This window comes from Ammospiza nelsoni, chromosome W (genome assembly GCF_027579445.1).
Source record: "Ammospiza nelsoni isolate bAmmNel1 chromosome W, bAmmNel1.pri, whole genome shotgun sequence".
Lineage (NCBI taxonomy): Eukaryota > Metazoa > Chordata > Aves > Passeriformes > Passerellidae > Ammospiza > Ammospiza nelsoni.
Window position 1 is genome coordinate 2,994,470 of NC_080668.1, and position 13,895 is coordinate 3,008,364.

A 13,895-nucleotide genomic window follows, 5' to 3' on the forward strand; every position below is an offset into this window, starting at 1 on the left:
AAGCAGAGGGCTTTACCAATGCCATTCCCCCAAGAGATCAGGTACGTATGCTGGCAACAGCTTTGCTGGCACTGAATCAATTCCCTAGGGGAGATGAAACAAACAGTCCCGTCCAAAAACACTGCGCCACTCGAATGCGGGAAGAGGGCCCACAGGTGGTAATCAGAAACGAGTTAGGCGAGTGGGAACGGGGTTGGAGGCTGATGCTCACGGGGCGAGGGTACGCAGCTGTCAAAAAGGACGGCAAAATCAGGTGGTGTCCACTTAAGTCGATTAAACCGGACCTTCATAGCGAGCAGAATGAGACTGACGAGAATTGCGAGTCTTTGTTTACAGGACCTGCTCGTGGGACGTGCTCGTGACGCGTACTTCCCGGTTCCAGACGAAAGCGACAGACCACCAAGCCGTCAGGCAGCACCCGAGAGACCCGCACGGGTGAGACCCAAGCACCAAGGGTGTTTCTGTGTGATTTTGCTGTTGGGGCTTGTCGCCAGAGGGCAAGCCAGCCCAGACCACTACCCCCATCGGCCCTTCAGGTGGGTCATGCGACACCTTAGTAGTGGCAAAGCACTCAGAGAAATCACCACTCCAAACACCCCATCCTTCATGCTCCGCATCACCGACCTGTTTCCAGGACAGCCAAGGGTAAACCCCTATTCCACACATGTCACACACTCGTACCTGTCCTACTGGTGCCCAGCTTCAAACCCTGGGAAAAGCTACTGCAATTACCCAGGGTGGGGATATTGTGGGCACTGGGGCTGTGAAACCATAGTCACAGATGCCAGACCGTCGGGGCCTGGGTGGGATCCACAGGAGCCAGACAAATTCTTACAGTTCACCTGGGCACCCATCGGCTGCAAAATACCCTTCTTCTCCCACGGAAACTTCCATCAAAACCAACATAAAGTCCCTAGTTTTCGGGCGTGCACAGATTACAACATGACGGTCTTGCAGCCAGATCACCCTAGCTGGGCCACAGGCAAGACGTGGACAGTGGTCCTCCAAGGGTCAAAAGAGAGGGTGAACGTGCAAATTATCAGGCTCCAACCATCGGCACCCCGAGCGGTCGGACCCAACAAAGTGATTAATAGTGTTCCGAAAGGGAGAAATGTAACCTACCTGTCGGGAGTTTAGTTCAAGCATGGCTTAAAGAAAAAGGCCATGAAGCCATGCAATTGAGAGAAAAGTAACAGGTAGCTGTGAAGCAGTTCCAAAGCAGTTCCCAGCCTGATTACTATAAACAATTAGACTCTCTCAGGCATCACTCTATAAACAATAAGGTTCTCAGGCAGTCTTCCCATAACAAGCAAAACACCCTCTCTGGGAAAAGATGGCACCCTGGGAACAGATGTGGAAGTTTTGGGAACCTTTCATATCACAGTGGGAACACTGGTTTTGTTTTGTGTAAACAATTATCGGTATTGTAAAACAAAAGGAGTGGTTAGAGTTTTCTCTGTTAGCCTATCGTAAACCTGGATTTTGGAATATGCATGAAGTTAATTAACACTGTTATTTAAAGTGACTGATCGATCAATAAATCGGAGTTCGATGCATTATAGGATGGTCGTTCTCCCCCTCACTTCAACACCTACCCCAAAACCTTACCCACAGGGGTCATCAATGTCCCGACCGGTCAAGCGGAAACCTTTCAGATGAGCCACTTAACCGAGTCAGACGCAGACCCAATCCTTCGTATGTTAGAAGCTACCTTTGTATCCCTGAACGAATCCAACCCTAACCTAACCGAATCCTGCTGGCTTTGTTACGATGTCAAACCCCCCTTTTACGAAGGAGTCGCTTTAAACACTCCCTTCAGTTATTCCACAGCCAACGCCCCTCACCAGTGCAGATGGGATACCCCTCGCAAAGGAATCACCCTGAGTCAAGTCACAGGCCGAGGCAGATGCTTTAGCAATGCAGCCCTAGCTAAGCGGGGAGGCAACATCTGCGCCAAAATAGTCAAGCCTAACAGGAAAAACAATAAGTGGGTAGTCCCATCCACATCGGGGATGTGGGTTTGCCAGCGATCCGGAGTGAGTCCTTGTGTGTTCCTTCCCAAATTTAATGACTCTAACGACTTCTGTGTCCAAGTTCTGATTGTTCCTAGGGTCCTGTACCACTCAGACGAAGAGATGTACCATCTTCTTGTGGGACCCAGCCGGATTCACAAAAGAGAAATAATGACAGGTATAACTATCGCAATGCTGCTCGGCCTGGGAGCAGCAGGAATGGCCACGGGTGTCTCAGCCCTAGCGACACAGCTCCAAGGACTGTCCCAGCTGCAGGCAACGATTGACGAGGACCTGCAAAGGATCGAGAAATCCATCTCCTTTCTAGAGAAGTCAGTCTCCTCACTCTCGGAAGTGGTCTTGCAGAACAGGCGAGGCTTGGACCTCCTGTTCATGCAGCAAGGGGGCCTGTGTGCCGCCTTGAAAGAGGAGTGCTGTTTCTATGCAGACCACACGGGAGTCTTGAGAGACTCCATGGCAGAACTCCGGAACCGACTGGCTCAGAGGCAGAAAGACAGGGAAGCCCAACAGGGCTGGTACGAGTCCTGGTTCAATCAATCACCTTGGCTAACCACTCTGATTTCTGCCCTGATAGGTCCATTGGTGATGCTGTTTCTAACAGTCACCTTCGTACCATGCCTGCTGAACAAGCTGGTCTCGTTCGTTCAGAGCCGCCTAGAATGGGCCAACATCCTGTTCATAGGGCAACGACAGTTGCTGTGAATTCAACCAGGGAATTCAACCAAGGAACACTGCCAGTCACAAGATTTTCCAAACTTGTCTGGCAAAAGCTTACTCAGGTTTCCCAAAACCCCTTTCCCTTGTTAAGTTACAACCTTATACCTCATTTTAGTACCTATGTGCATGACTACCTCATTCATTTGTGAAAAGGGGGGGGGAGATGTGGTATCTAGGGAAGAGGCGCTGCGGAAGATTCCCGCGATGTCACGGAAAGGCAGGACACTGTTTCCCGTAGATAAGACCCTCAGTTACTCATAGATAAGAAACTAACAATAGGAATGTGGCCCCACTAACAATAAGAATGCTGCCCCACTGAAGTCAGCAACTTTCTATCCCTTACCCAGCACTTTTCCACTCCTTACCCAGTACTTCTCCATTCCCTACTAACTATAGATAAGAAAGACAAACCCCTTTTTGACGTAGAGACCCCTAAGACTATAAGACCCCATGAGAAGAAGTAATAAATGCCTTTTGACCGTCCACCACATTGGTGTCTGCGTATGTCATTGGCCCGAACGGCCCTGGAGAGAGGGCTGTCGAGCTGTACCTCAGAACCAGGTCGCCTGCCTTGATATAGAAGGCAACACTCCCAGAAACTGGATCTCTTGAGCAGGTCCCTTGACTTTGCTCTTCTTGATGGCGAAGCCAGATTTTAGGAGAATCTGGATGATTTTCTCCCCTTTCTCGAACACCTCTGCTGCTGTCTTCCCCCACACAATGATGTCATCAATATATTGCAGATGTTCTGGAGCCTCACCCTTTTCCAGTGCAGCCTGGATCAGTCCATGGCAGATGGTGGGGCTGTGCTTCCACCCCTGGGGCAGTTGGTTCCAGGTGTACTGCACGCCTCTCCAGGTGAAAGCAAACTGAGGCCTGCATTCTCCTGCCAGAGGAATGGAGAAAAATGCATTGGCAATGTCTATAGTGGCGTACCACCTTGCTGCCTTGGACTCCAGCTCGTACTGGAGTTCCAGCATGTCTGGCACAGCAGCGCTCAGGGGTGGAGTCACTTCATTCAGTGCACGGTAGTCCACTGTTAATCTCCATTCTCCTTCAGATTTACGCACAGGCCAAATGGGACTGTTGAAGGGTGAGTGGGTCTTGCTGACCACCCCTTGGATCTCCAGCTCACGGATCATTTTATGGATGGGGATCACAGCATCTCGATTTGTTCGGTATTGTCGGCGGTGCACTGTTGAGGTGGCAATTGGTACTCGTTGCTCTTCCACCTTCAGGAGACCTACTGCAGATGGGCTTTCTGACAGTCCAGGCAAGCTGTTCAACTGCTTGATACCCTCTGTCTCTACAGCAGCTATTCCAAATGCCCGAGTCCCTTTGGGTCTTTGAAATACCCACTTCGAAGGTAGTCTATGCCCAAAATACATGGGGCCTCTGGGCCAGTCACAATAGAGTGTTTCTTCCACTCATTCCCAGTCAGGCTCACATCAGCTTCCACCAAAGTGAAATCTTGGGATCCCCCTGTCACACCAGCAATAGAAACAGACTCTGTCCCCACATGTCTCGACGGAATTAATATACATTGAGCACCAGTATCAACCAAAGCTTTATACTCTTGTGGTTCCGATGTGCCAGGCCAACGAATCCACACAGACCGGAAAACATGATTTTCCCTAGCCTCTGCCTGGCTAGAGGCAGGGCCCCTCTAAGCCTGGTTATCCTTCTTTCCCTGGGCATATGTCTTGGATGTTCCTTCAAGGGGATCAAAAATACTGTCATTATTATCATATGTGAGAGTTCGGTTACTGGCCACTGGAGCTGCTTCCCTTTTGGAACTTCCTCTCTGAGTCTACAGTTCACGCACCCGTTGTGCCAGAGCAGCGGTAGGTTTTCTATGCCATCTCCCCATGTCTTCTCCACAATCACGCAGGTAGAACCACAGCTCAGCTCGTGGGATGTACCTTCTCTCGCCATCTGGGGAACGTCGGTGTTGGGTACCAGAACCTCTGATCTGTACTGCCGAGATTTGGAGAAAGCCCTCTTTAATCTCCTCCCTCAGTTTCTTGTGACCCTCCTCTATCTTGTCCTGTAATTTTTGCAGACGTGTTTCCACCGCTGCGATTCTGGCATGTGTTGGGCCATTCATAGTGTCTGCATATGCTCGGAGCTTCTTTGCCATATCCAGCACAGTCTCCTCACCATCATCCCGCTTCATTATTGCTAAAGCAGAAGCGTATTCTCGTGGCCCAAGTCGTACAAGTTTTCTCCACATCACAGATGTGCATTGTACCAAGTCTGGATTTACAGTGTTTCCATCATCTGAGAAGACAATCTCAGCCACTGCCATTTCCCTCAAGCGTTGAATCCCTTGTTCTATGGTTTTCCACTGGGTTTGCTGCATATAGAGATTGTCTGTGCACAGGTATCTTTCTGCTACACTTCTTAGGACCCATTCCCAGAGGCTGTGAGGGTTAGCCCCGCTCATCATTCCTTGGTCTATGACAGGATCCTGTGACAGGGATCCCAAATGCCTCACTTCAGTGCCATCCAGAATTGTAGCCTCGCCTGCAGCATCCCAGAGACGGACCAGCCAACTAATTATGGATTCATCAGGTCGTCGGGTGTAATCCTTCCTTAGGCCATGAAGGTCCTTCAGGGAATAAGACTCGATATTTGCATCTGATTTTGCACCTGCTGCTTTGACTCCTGATTTTATGTCAGCAGGCACTGTGGTTCCTTCTCCTGTATCACCACCATCATCATCATCCACTGGTCGATTAGTTTTTTCCGTGCATTTTGCACTTCTAGTACTGGTAGCAACAGCCATGGGTTTAGATGCTGGCTTAGGCTCACTGTCTGGTCTGGCTGCTGGCTTCGAGCCTGGGCTGTTGGCTACAGCTTGAGTGACTGGGATAGCTGATTTATCTCCCTGCCCCCCTGCCTCTGTCTGCTGCCCTACACTATCTAACAAAGTGCGATAAGCATAGGCCAGGGCCCAGCTTATTGCAATTAGCCTTTTCTCCTTAGAATCGTCATGGCACTTCTCTTTCAGGTATTTCCTCACTTCTGCTGCATTCTGAATTTGTTCCCGTGGAAAATCCCAGTCTACGGGATCAGAAAATTCCTTCAGGGTTTGGCCTATATTTTCCCATTCTCCACACCACTCAGGATTTTTCATGCCTGCATCTGCTTCTGGGTCAGGGGTCTCACCAGCTCCTCTGGATATCTCAGTCCTTATTCTAGAGAAGCTGCAGACCATAGAGAGGAAGCTTACCAGATTAAATACCAGAAAGATGGTCTCTTTAGCATTCAGTGGAAACTGAACATTCTCAAAAAGTGACATAACCGATCCAAAGGAGAAGAAGGAAAGGGAAGGCTGGAAAGTCTCATTCTTGGCTCCTCCTCTAACAGACTGAGTGTAATTACTAATAAATTCCCAAAACGTACTACTGGAATTGGGATGCAGGGTAGGATGAAGAAACCATAAACCATACATATCATAAACAGACGCCAGTATCTTTGTAAATGCTTTATAAATCATTATCACCAAGGCCAGCACCACAGCTATTCCAATCTGTACCCCTCTACTGTAAAAATTACTTGTTATGGACAATAGTCCTAGTGACCAGAAAGGTATTGAAACCTCAAAAAGGTCTAGAGCCCAGAGCCACACGAAGGCTTTCACAACCAGAGACATCAGGGGTTCAAGCATCATGGCTACTGACTGCTTTAACAACAACAAACACACAATTAATAGAGCTTTTTTCCACCTTTTCCAGCCGCGCGTTGGGCGCCAATTCATGTATTTGTCCAGGTTTAGAGCAAATTTGGGGAAGAATCCCCCAAAGCAGCTCCGGTGGGAAAAGCAGATCCAATCGGCCCCTCCCCCCAACTGGTGCGGGAGGGAAAAAATACCTCCTTGGAGAAAGGTGGAAAAAAACTGTTTATTAAGCAATAAAACCAAAACAATATCAAACAATGAGACCCCTTGCCACTCTAAAAGAGATGACAAACCGAGAAAACCCCGGGTTGTAGCTCAGCTCACTCAGTCTCTGATCAGTCCCTCCGGTGCTGGATTTGTCGCAGGCCAGGCCCAGCCCGGTGGGCCACAGCTGCAGCTGCCGGTGCTCTCCTGGGTGTTCAGTCCAGAGCAGTTTCAAGAGGTCCAAAGAAAAAGAAAAAAAACAGTCCAGGGAACTTCTCTGCCTCAGCTAGCTAAACTAACTAAAAGCAAAGGAGAGCTCTGTCCTGCTGTCTGTTCATCCACAGACAACACAGTCCAGGAGCAGGAATGTGGAGGAGGAGTGCAGTGTCTGAAAACAAAACTGCGCGCATCTTCACTCCCCCCCTTCACTCTCTGGAACACCCTTAAAGGTACAAAACTTATTATTCAACATAAACAGAATGAGGCGACCCGGAGCGCTGCGACCCGGAGCGGGCAAACAGGGGTGAGGTGAGTCTCTGGGGAGTATACAAGGCAGTTTGCGCGGCAGTTCGCACAGGCAGGTCAAGCAGGCAGGGTTGTCAGCTTTCTTGCTAGTAAGGAGTGCTCTGTGTTGTTTGAGGTCTTTCTGCTGCCTGGTTATTTTTGAGGTGTTTGTCAGTAATGGTTTCTACACGGTCAAAAGCTGTGGCTGGTATAAGTGACCAAGTCGGGCCCTCCAAAAAGGATGTGTCTGTACAGACCCATCCGTGTCCAGAGTGTTTGAGCTTATCGGTGGCTTCAGGGAGTGTTGTGGAGGAGACCTGCCTGCGGTGTGAACAAGTGAATGACCTCCTTTCACTGGTGGCTGAGCTTAGGGAGGAAGTCAAAAGGTTAAGGAGTATCAGGGAAAGTGAAAGGGAAATAGACTGGTGGAGTTCAGCTCTACCATCTTTAAGGGAGGCTTCTGACCAAGAGACTGAGGACTTATATGCCTCTCGCTCTCAGGTAACAGAAGGGCACCTGGTAGATGAAGAGGAGTGGAAACGGGTCCCCATTCGGGGAGGTAATAGCAAAAAGTCCTCCCCCTCCCCATCATCCAGTCAAGTACCACGTCAGAATAGGTATGAGATCCTGGATAGAGAGACCCAACTAGATGATTTAGGAGAGAATTGCCTGCCCAGTGAACCCCCCAATTATGATTCATCTGCAAGACGGATCACTACCTCTAGCATCAAGAAGAAAAGAAGGGTAATCGTAGTAGGTGATTCCCTCCTGAAGGGAACTGAGGGCCCCATATGTCGACCAGACCCATCCCACAGGGAAGTCTGTTGCCTCCCTGGGGCCCGGGTACAAAATATCACTGAGAGACTTCCTGGGCTGATTCAGCCCTCTGATTATTACCCACTGCTGATACTCCAGGCTGGCAGTGATGAGATTGAGAAGAGGAGTGTCAAGGCAATTAGAAAGGACTTCAGGGTACTGGGTCAGGTAGTTGATAGGGCAAGAGCACAGGTAGTGTTCTGCTCAGTACCTTTGGTGGCGGAGGAAAATTATGAAAGAAACAGAAGAATCCGCATCATCAACAAGTGGCTTAAGGGTTGGTGTCATCGGCAAAATTTTGGATTCTTTGATCATGGGGAAACTTTTACAGCATCTTCTCTGCTGGAACCAGATGGGGTACACCTCTCTGTTAAGGGCAAAAGGTTTTTAGCTCATGAACTGGCAGACCTCATTGAGAGAGCTTTAAACCAGGTTTGAAGGGGGAAGGGGAACCAGCTGAGCTATCTGGAAACAGGCCCAAGAATTGCAAGGCTGAGTTAGGGGTGAAGTCAGTAGCCCAGATGAGGTGCATGTATACCAATGCACGCAGCTTGGGCAACAAACAAGAAGAGCTGGAGGCCATGGTGCAACTGCAGAGCTATGATGTAGTTGCCATCACGGAAACATGGTGGGACGACTCACATAACTGGAGTACTGCAATGGATGGATACAAGCTCTTCAGGAGAGACAGGATAGGAAGAAGAGGTGGAGGGGTGGCCCTTTATATTAAGCAAACTTTTGATGCCATCGAAATTGAAACTAAGGAAGATGGAGTTGAATGTCTATGGGTAAGAATAAAGGGGAAGGCCAACAAGGCTGACACCATACTGGGAGTCTGTTATCGTCCACCCGACCAGGAAGAAGAGGTAGATCACTTATTCTATAAGCAGCTAGGTAATGTTTCAAGATCATCAGCCCTTGTTCTTGTGGGTGACTTCAACCTACCAGACATCTGCTGGGAACTTAAAACAGCAATAAAGAGGCAGTCCAGGAAATTCTTAGAATGTATGGAGGACAACTTTTTGTTGCAGCTGGTGGGTGAACCCACCAGGGGAGGGACTATGTTAGATCTGCTGTTTGCAAATAGAGATGGGCTGATGGGAGATGTGGTGGTTGGAGGTCGCTTGGGGCAGAGTGATCACGAAATAATAGAGTTCTCAATATTTGGTGAAGTCAGGAAGAGCACCAGTAAAACTCTTGCATTGGACTTCCGGAGGGCAGACTTTGGCCTGTTTAGGAGACTTATTCAGAGCGTCCCTTGGGAAGCAGTCCTAAAAAACAAAGGAGTTCAGGAAGGGTGGGCATACCTCAAAACAGAGATCTTGAGGGCACAGGAACAGACCATCCCTGTCTGCTGAAAGATCAGTCAACGGGGTAAACATCCAGCCTGGCTGGGCAAGGAGATTTTGGAGGAACTTAACAATAAAAAGAGGATGTATCAGCGTTGGAAGAAGGGTCAGGTCTCTAAGGAAGTATTCAAGAAGGCTGCTAGAGCATGCAGAAAAAAAATTAGGGAGGCCAAAGCTCAGTTTGAACTTAGAATGGCAACTTCTGTAAAGGATAATAAAAAATGTTTTTACAAATACATTAATGGTAGAAGAAAGGTAAGACCAGCCTTTGTTCTTTATTGGACAAAGGAGGGAACTTAGTATCTGAAGATGAGGAAAAGGCAGAAGTGCTTAATGCCTATTTTGCCTCAGATTTAGTGGGAAGATGACTGGCCCTCAAGACACCTGCCCGCCTGGGCTGGTTGATGGTGACAGGGAACAGAATGGTTCCCCCATTATCCAAGAGGAGGCAGTCATAGAACTACTGAAATGCTTGGATATTCATAAATCTATGGGACCAGACGGGATCCACCCCAGGGTAATGAGAGAGCTGGCAAACGAGCTTGCAAAGCCACTCTCCATCATTTACCAACAGTCATGGCTCACTGGTGAGGTTCCGGATGACTGGAAGCTGGCCAATGTGATACCCATTCACAAAAAAGGTGCAAAGGAAGATCCTGGTAATTATAGACCACTCAGCCTGACCTCAGTACCTGGCAAAATAATGGAACAGTTTATATTAAGCACCATCACGCAAAATTTACAAGATGGCCAGGGTATCAGACCCAGCCAGCATGGATTTAGGAGGGGTAGGTCATGTTTGACCAACCTGGTCACCTTTTATGACCAGGTAACCTGCCTAGTGGATGCAGGGAAGGCTGTAGATGTTGTTTACTTGGATTTCAGCAAGGCCTTTAACACTGTCTCCCATAGCATACTCCTAGACAAACTCGCAGGCCATGGCTTGGACAGGAGCACTCTTTGCTGGGTTCAGAACTGGCTGGATGGCCGGGCCCAGAGAGTGGTGGTGAATGGTGCTGCATCCAGCTGGCGACCAGTCACCAGTGGTGTCCCTCAGGGGTCTGTGCTGGGGCCAGTTCTGTTTAATTATTTTATTGATGACATGGATGAGGGTTTAGAGTCCTTTATTAGCAAATTTGCAGATGACACTAAGCTGGGAACGTGCGTTGATCTGTTAGAGGGACAGAGGGCTTTGCAGAGGGACTTGGAACAGTTGGATGGATGGGCAGAATCCAATGGGATGAAGTTCAATAAGTCCAAGTGCCGAGTCCTGCACTTTGGCCACAATAACCCCCTGCAACGATATAAGCTAGGAACCGTGTGGCTGGACAGTGTTCAGGTGGAAAGGGACCTGGGGGTGCTGGTTGACAGTTGGCTGAACATGAGCCAGCAGTGTGCCCAGGTGGCCAAGAAGGCCAATGGCATCCTGGCCAGTATCAGGAACGGTGTTGTAGATTTTCAGTGTTTCTCTTTGCTGATTTATGTCCGGAGATAGCTCAGGGATGCCACTTGCTCGGTTTCTCGGCTGTTTAGGCTTGTAAGTTTTCTGTGCTGTCTAGGTGGCCTGGAAAGGCCCAGGGATGGCCTTGAAGAGCCCGGCGCTTCAAAGGACGAGGAGAGACTTCTGATCTTGTCTCGGTCTTGGTGTTTATTAATTGTTTATCTAAAAGATTTTCTTTCAGCCCGACAGAGGTCTGCACAGCAAGTCAGCCATGGGCACACTCCACCAGCCCCCGGGCGGTCACTTATCTTTATACCCGAAGTTACGTGTACAATATTTATCATTTCTCCCCAATACCTTCTACCCTTATTAACCGGTGCACTTCTAGTAATAACCAATCCCAAAGTGCCACCATCACCACAGAAGATGGAGGCCAAGAAGAAGAAGAAGAAGGACAGGACACACCCCAATTCCTCCATCTTACTTCTTTAGACCCCCTTGTACTAAAATCCTAAACCCTGTGTTTTACACTTTAACTAACTTATCCCTTCACCATTCACCCAGTGAAACCTTCCCAGTCCTCATACAGGTGTCGTCTCCTGTGTAGGATCAAAGCCCTGCCACCAGACACTTCTGGCAACATTCCAGGACTCCCGAGCCCCCCAAGGGTGGTCTCGGCCTCTCTGCACCTCCATCCTGAGGTGCTGAGATCCCACACGGTGTGGCCAGCAGGAGCAGGGAGGTCATTCTTCCCCTGTACTCAGCACTGGTGAGGTCTCACCTGGAGTATTGCATCCAGTTCTGGGCCCCTCACTTTAGGAGGGACGTTGAGATGCTTGAGCCTGTCCAAAGGAGAGCAACGAGGCTGGTGAGGGGCTTGGAACACAAGCCATATGAAGAACGACTGAGGGAGCTGGGGTTGTTCAGCCCGGAGAAAAGGAGACTCAGGGGTGACCTTATCACTCTCTTCAACTTCCTGAAGGGTGACTGTGGTGAGCTGAGGGTCGGTCTCCGGGCAACAACAGACAGAACAAGAGGACACAGTCTCAAGCTGCGCCAAGGGAGATACAGGCTAGAATTAAGGAGGAAGTATTTTACAGAAAGAGTGGTCAAACACTGGAATCATCCACCAAGGGAGGTGGTAGAGTCACCATCCCTCGAAGAGTTTAAAAAAAGACTGGATGTGGCACTTGGTGCCATGATCTAGTTGAGGTGTTAGAACATGGGTTGGACTCGATGATCTTAAAGGTCTCTTCCAACCTAGAATTTCTGTGATTCTGTGATTCTGTGATAAAAGCATCATATAGTCAACCCAGGACACCGCCCCTGCTACCAGAAGCCAGGGTGTGGAAAACCAATACAGAAGGCACTGAAACTTTCCCATACTGACCAAATCTTGAGGATTAAAATCTTGAACTATATGTTACATATTTTTAGAGCGAATCCACCAATTCTCCAGTATTAATTGTTCAATTTTGAAAACCTTTTTTACTGAGTTAAATTCATCTAGCCTAAAAAACTGGAGTCTGAACTCATCCAACCTCTTAAATCTCAGTTAGTTTTAACACTTTGCTCGAATTGAAGTACTGACTCTTCCCTTAAATATATTTGTCATTCTTTCTTCCAATTCTAAATAAGGTTGATTTGTTATAAGCCTGTTCCCAGAAATTAAGTATGTTTTCCACAAGTCACTGGTAGCAGAAGGAAGTAGTATCTGATACAGCTTACTTTTAATTTAGTATTAATTGAAGCATTTATCTTAAAATATTTGCTTTATTCACTACTTCCAGGAGTATGCAAGAATTCACGTAAAGAAGGCAAACTTTCCTGAAATAGTTACACAGTTGACTAGTAGATCATTGTAGGTCTCTTCTGTCAGGAAAGTTAATCCACAAACACCAGAGGTTTATGCCCAAAAAGGGGACAGAGGACCCCTGTAACTTTATTTGAATAAAGGGAGAGGTCAATGGCATTTCCCATGGGGACTCCCAAACTGTTGAAGGATGCAGCCTCCTTTTATTCTAATTTCCCAGCTGCATTTCCCTCTCTCCTTCTCCATTGGCTGAGGTACTTGAGAGGTACAGTCTTTCCGAATCAACTAATACATCCCCTTTCTAATGTGTACTCCCCCCCTTTTTATTTTTCCTTGTGTCGCTGTTCTTTTTCTCTAAATCTAGAGATTTAGCACAGTCTTGAGTGGGTAACAGTCTGTGTCAATTAGTGGAATTCCTATGGAATTTATGATCCCCCCCATTGCTTCATTCATCTTTCTGTATCTGGCCTTATCTACCATCAAGCTCATAGTTTGTTTGTAAAGACACCTTCTCATTCCTTTCAATCCCTCCTCTTCTTATTTTTTCAATAATTTTCTTTGAAAACTTTAATTATTAATGCCTTAACTTTCTGTTCTTGGGTCCTTTTTGGTTTTGAAATTATTTGCAGCAACATCATTTTCTGTCCTTTTGTAGCCATTTCTGGATCAGTAAGCATAGCTACTGCTTGCACCCCCTTGATCACATGTTGAATAAGTTGCACTAAGCAAGGTATCAAAGTCTATCTTTGACACCTCTATCTTTGCAGCCTGATCTACCTGCTTGTTATTTTGGTGCTCCTCATTAGTCCTATGTGGGATCTCAGCACCTCAGGATGGAGGTGCAGAGAGGCCGAGACCACCCTTGGGGGGCTCGGGAGTCCTGGAATGTTGCCAGAAGTGTCTGGTGGCTGGACTTTGATCCGACACAGGAGACGACGCCTGTATGAGGACTGGGAAGGTTTCACTGGGTGAATGGTGAAGGGATAAGTTAGTTAAAGTGTAAAACACAGGGTTTAGGATTTTGGTACAGGGGGGTCTAAAGAAGTAAGATGGAGGAATTGGGGCGTGTCCTGTTCTTCTTCTTCTTCTTCTTGGCCTCCATCTTCTGTGGTGATGGTGGCACTCGGGGATTGGTTATTACTAAAAGTGCACCGGTTAATAAGGGTAGAAGGTATTGGGGAGAAATGATAAATATTGTACACGTAACTTAGAGTATAAAGATAAGTGACTGCCCCGGGGGCTCGCAGTGCGCCCATGGCTGACTTGCTGTGCAGACCTCTGTCGGGCTGAAAGAAAATCTTTTAGATAAACAATTAATAAACACCAAGACCGAGAC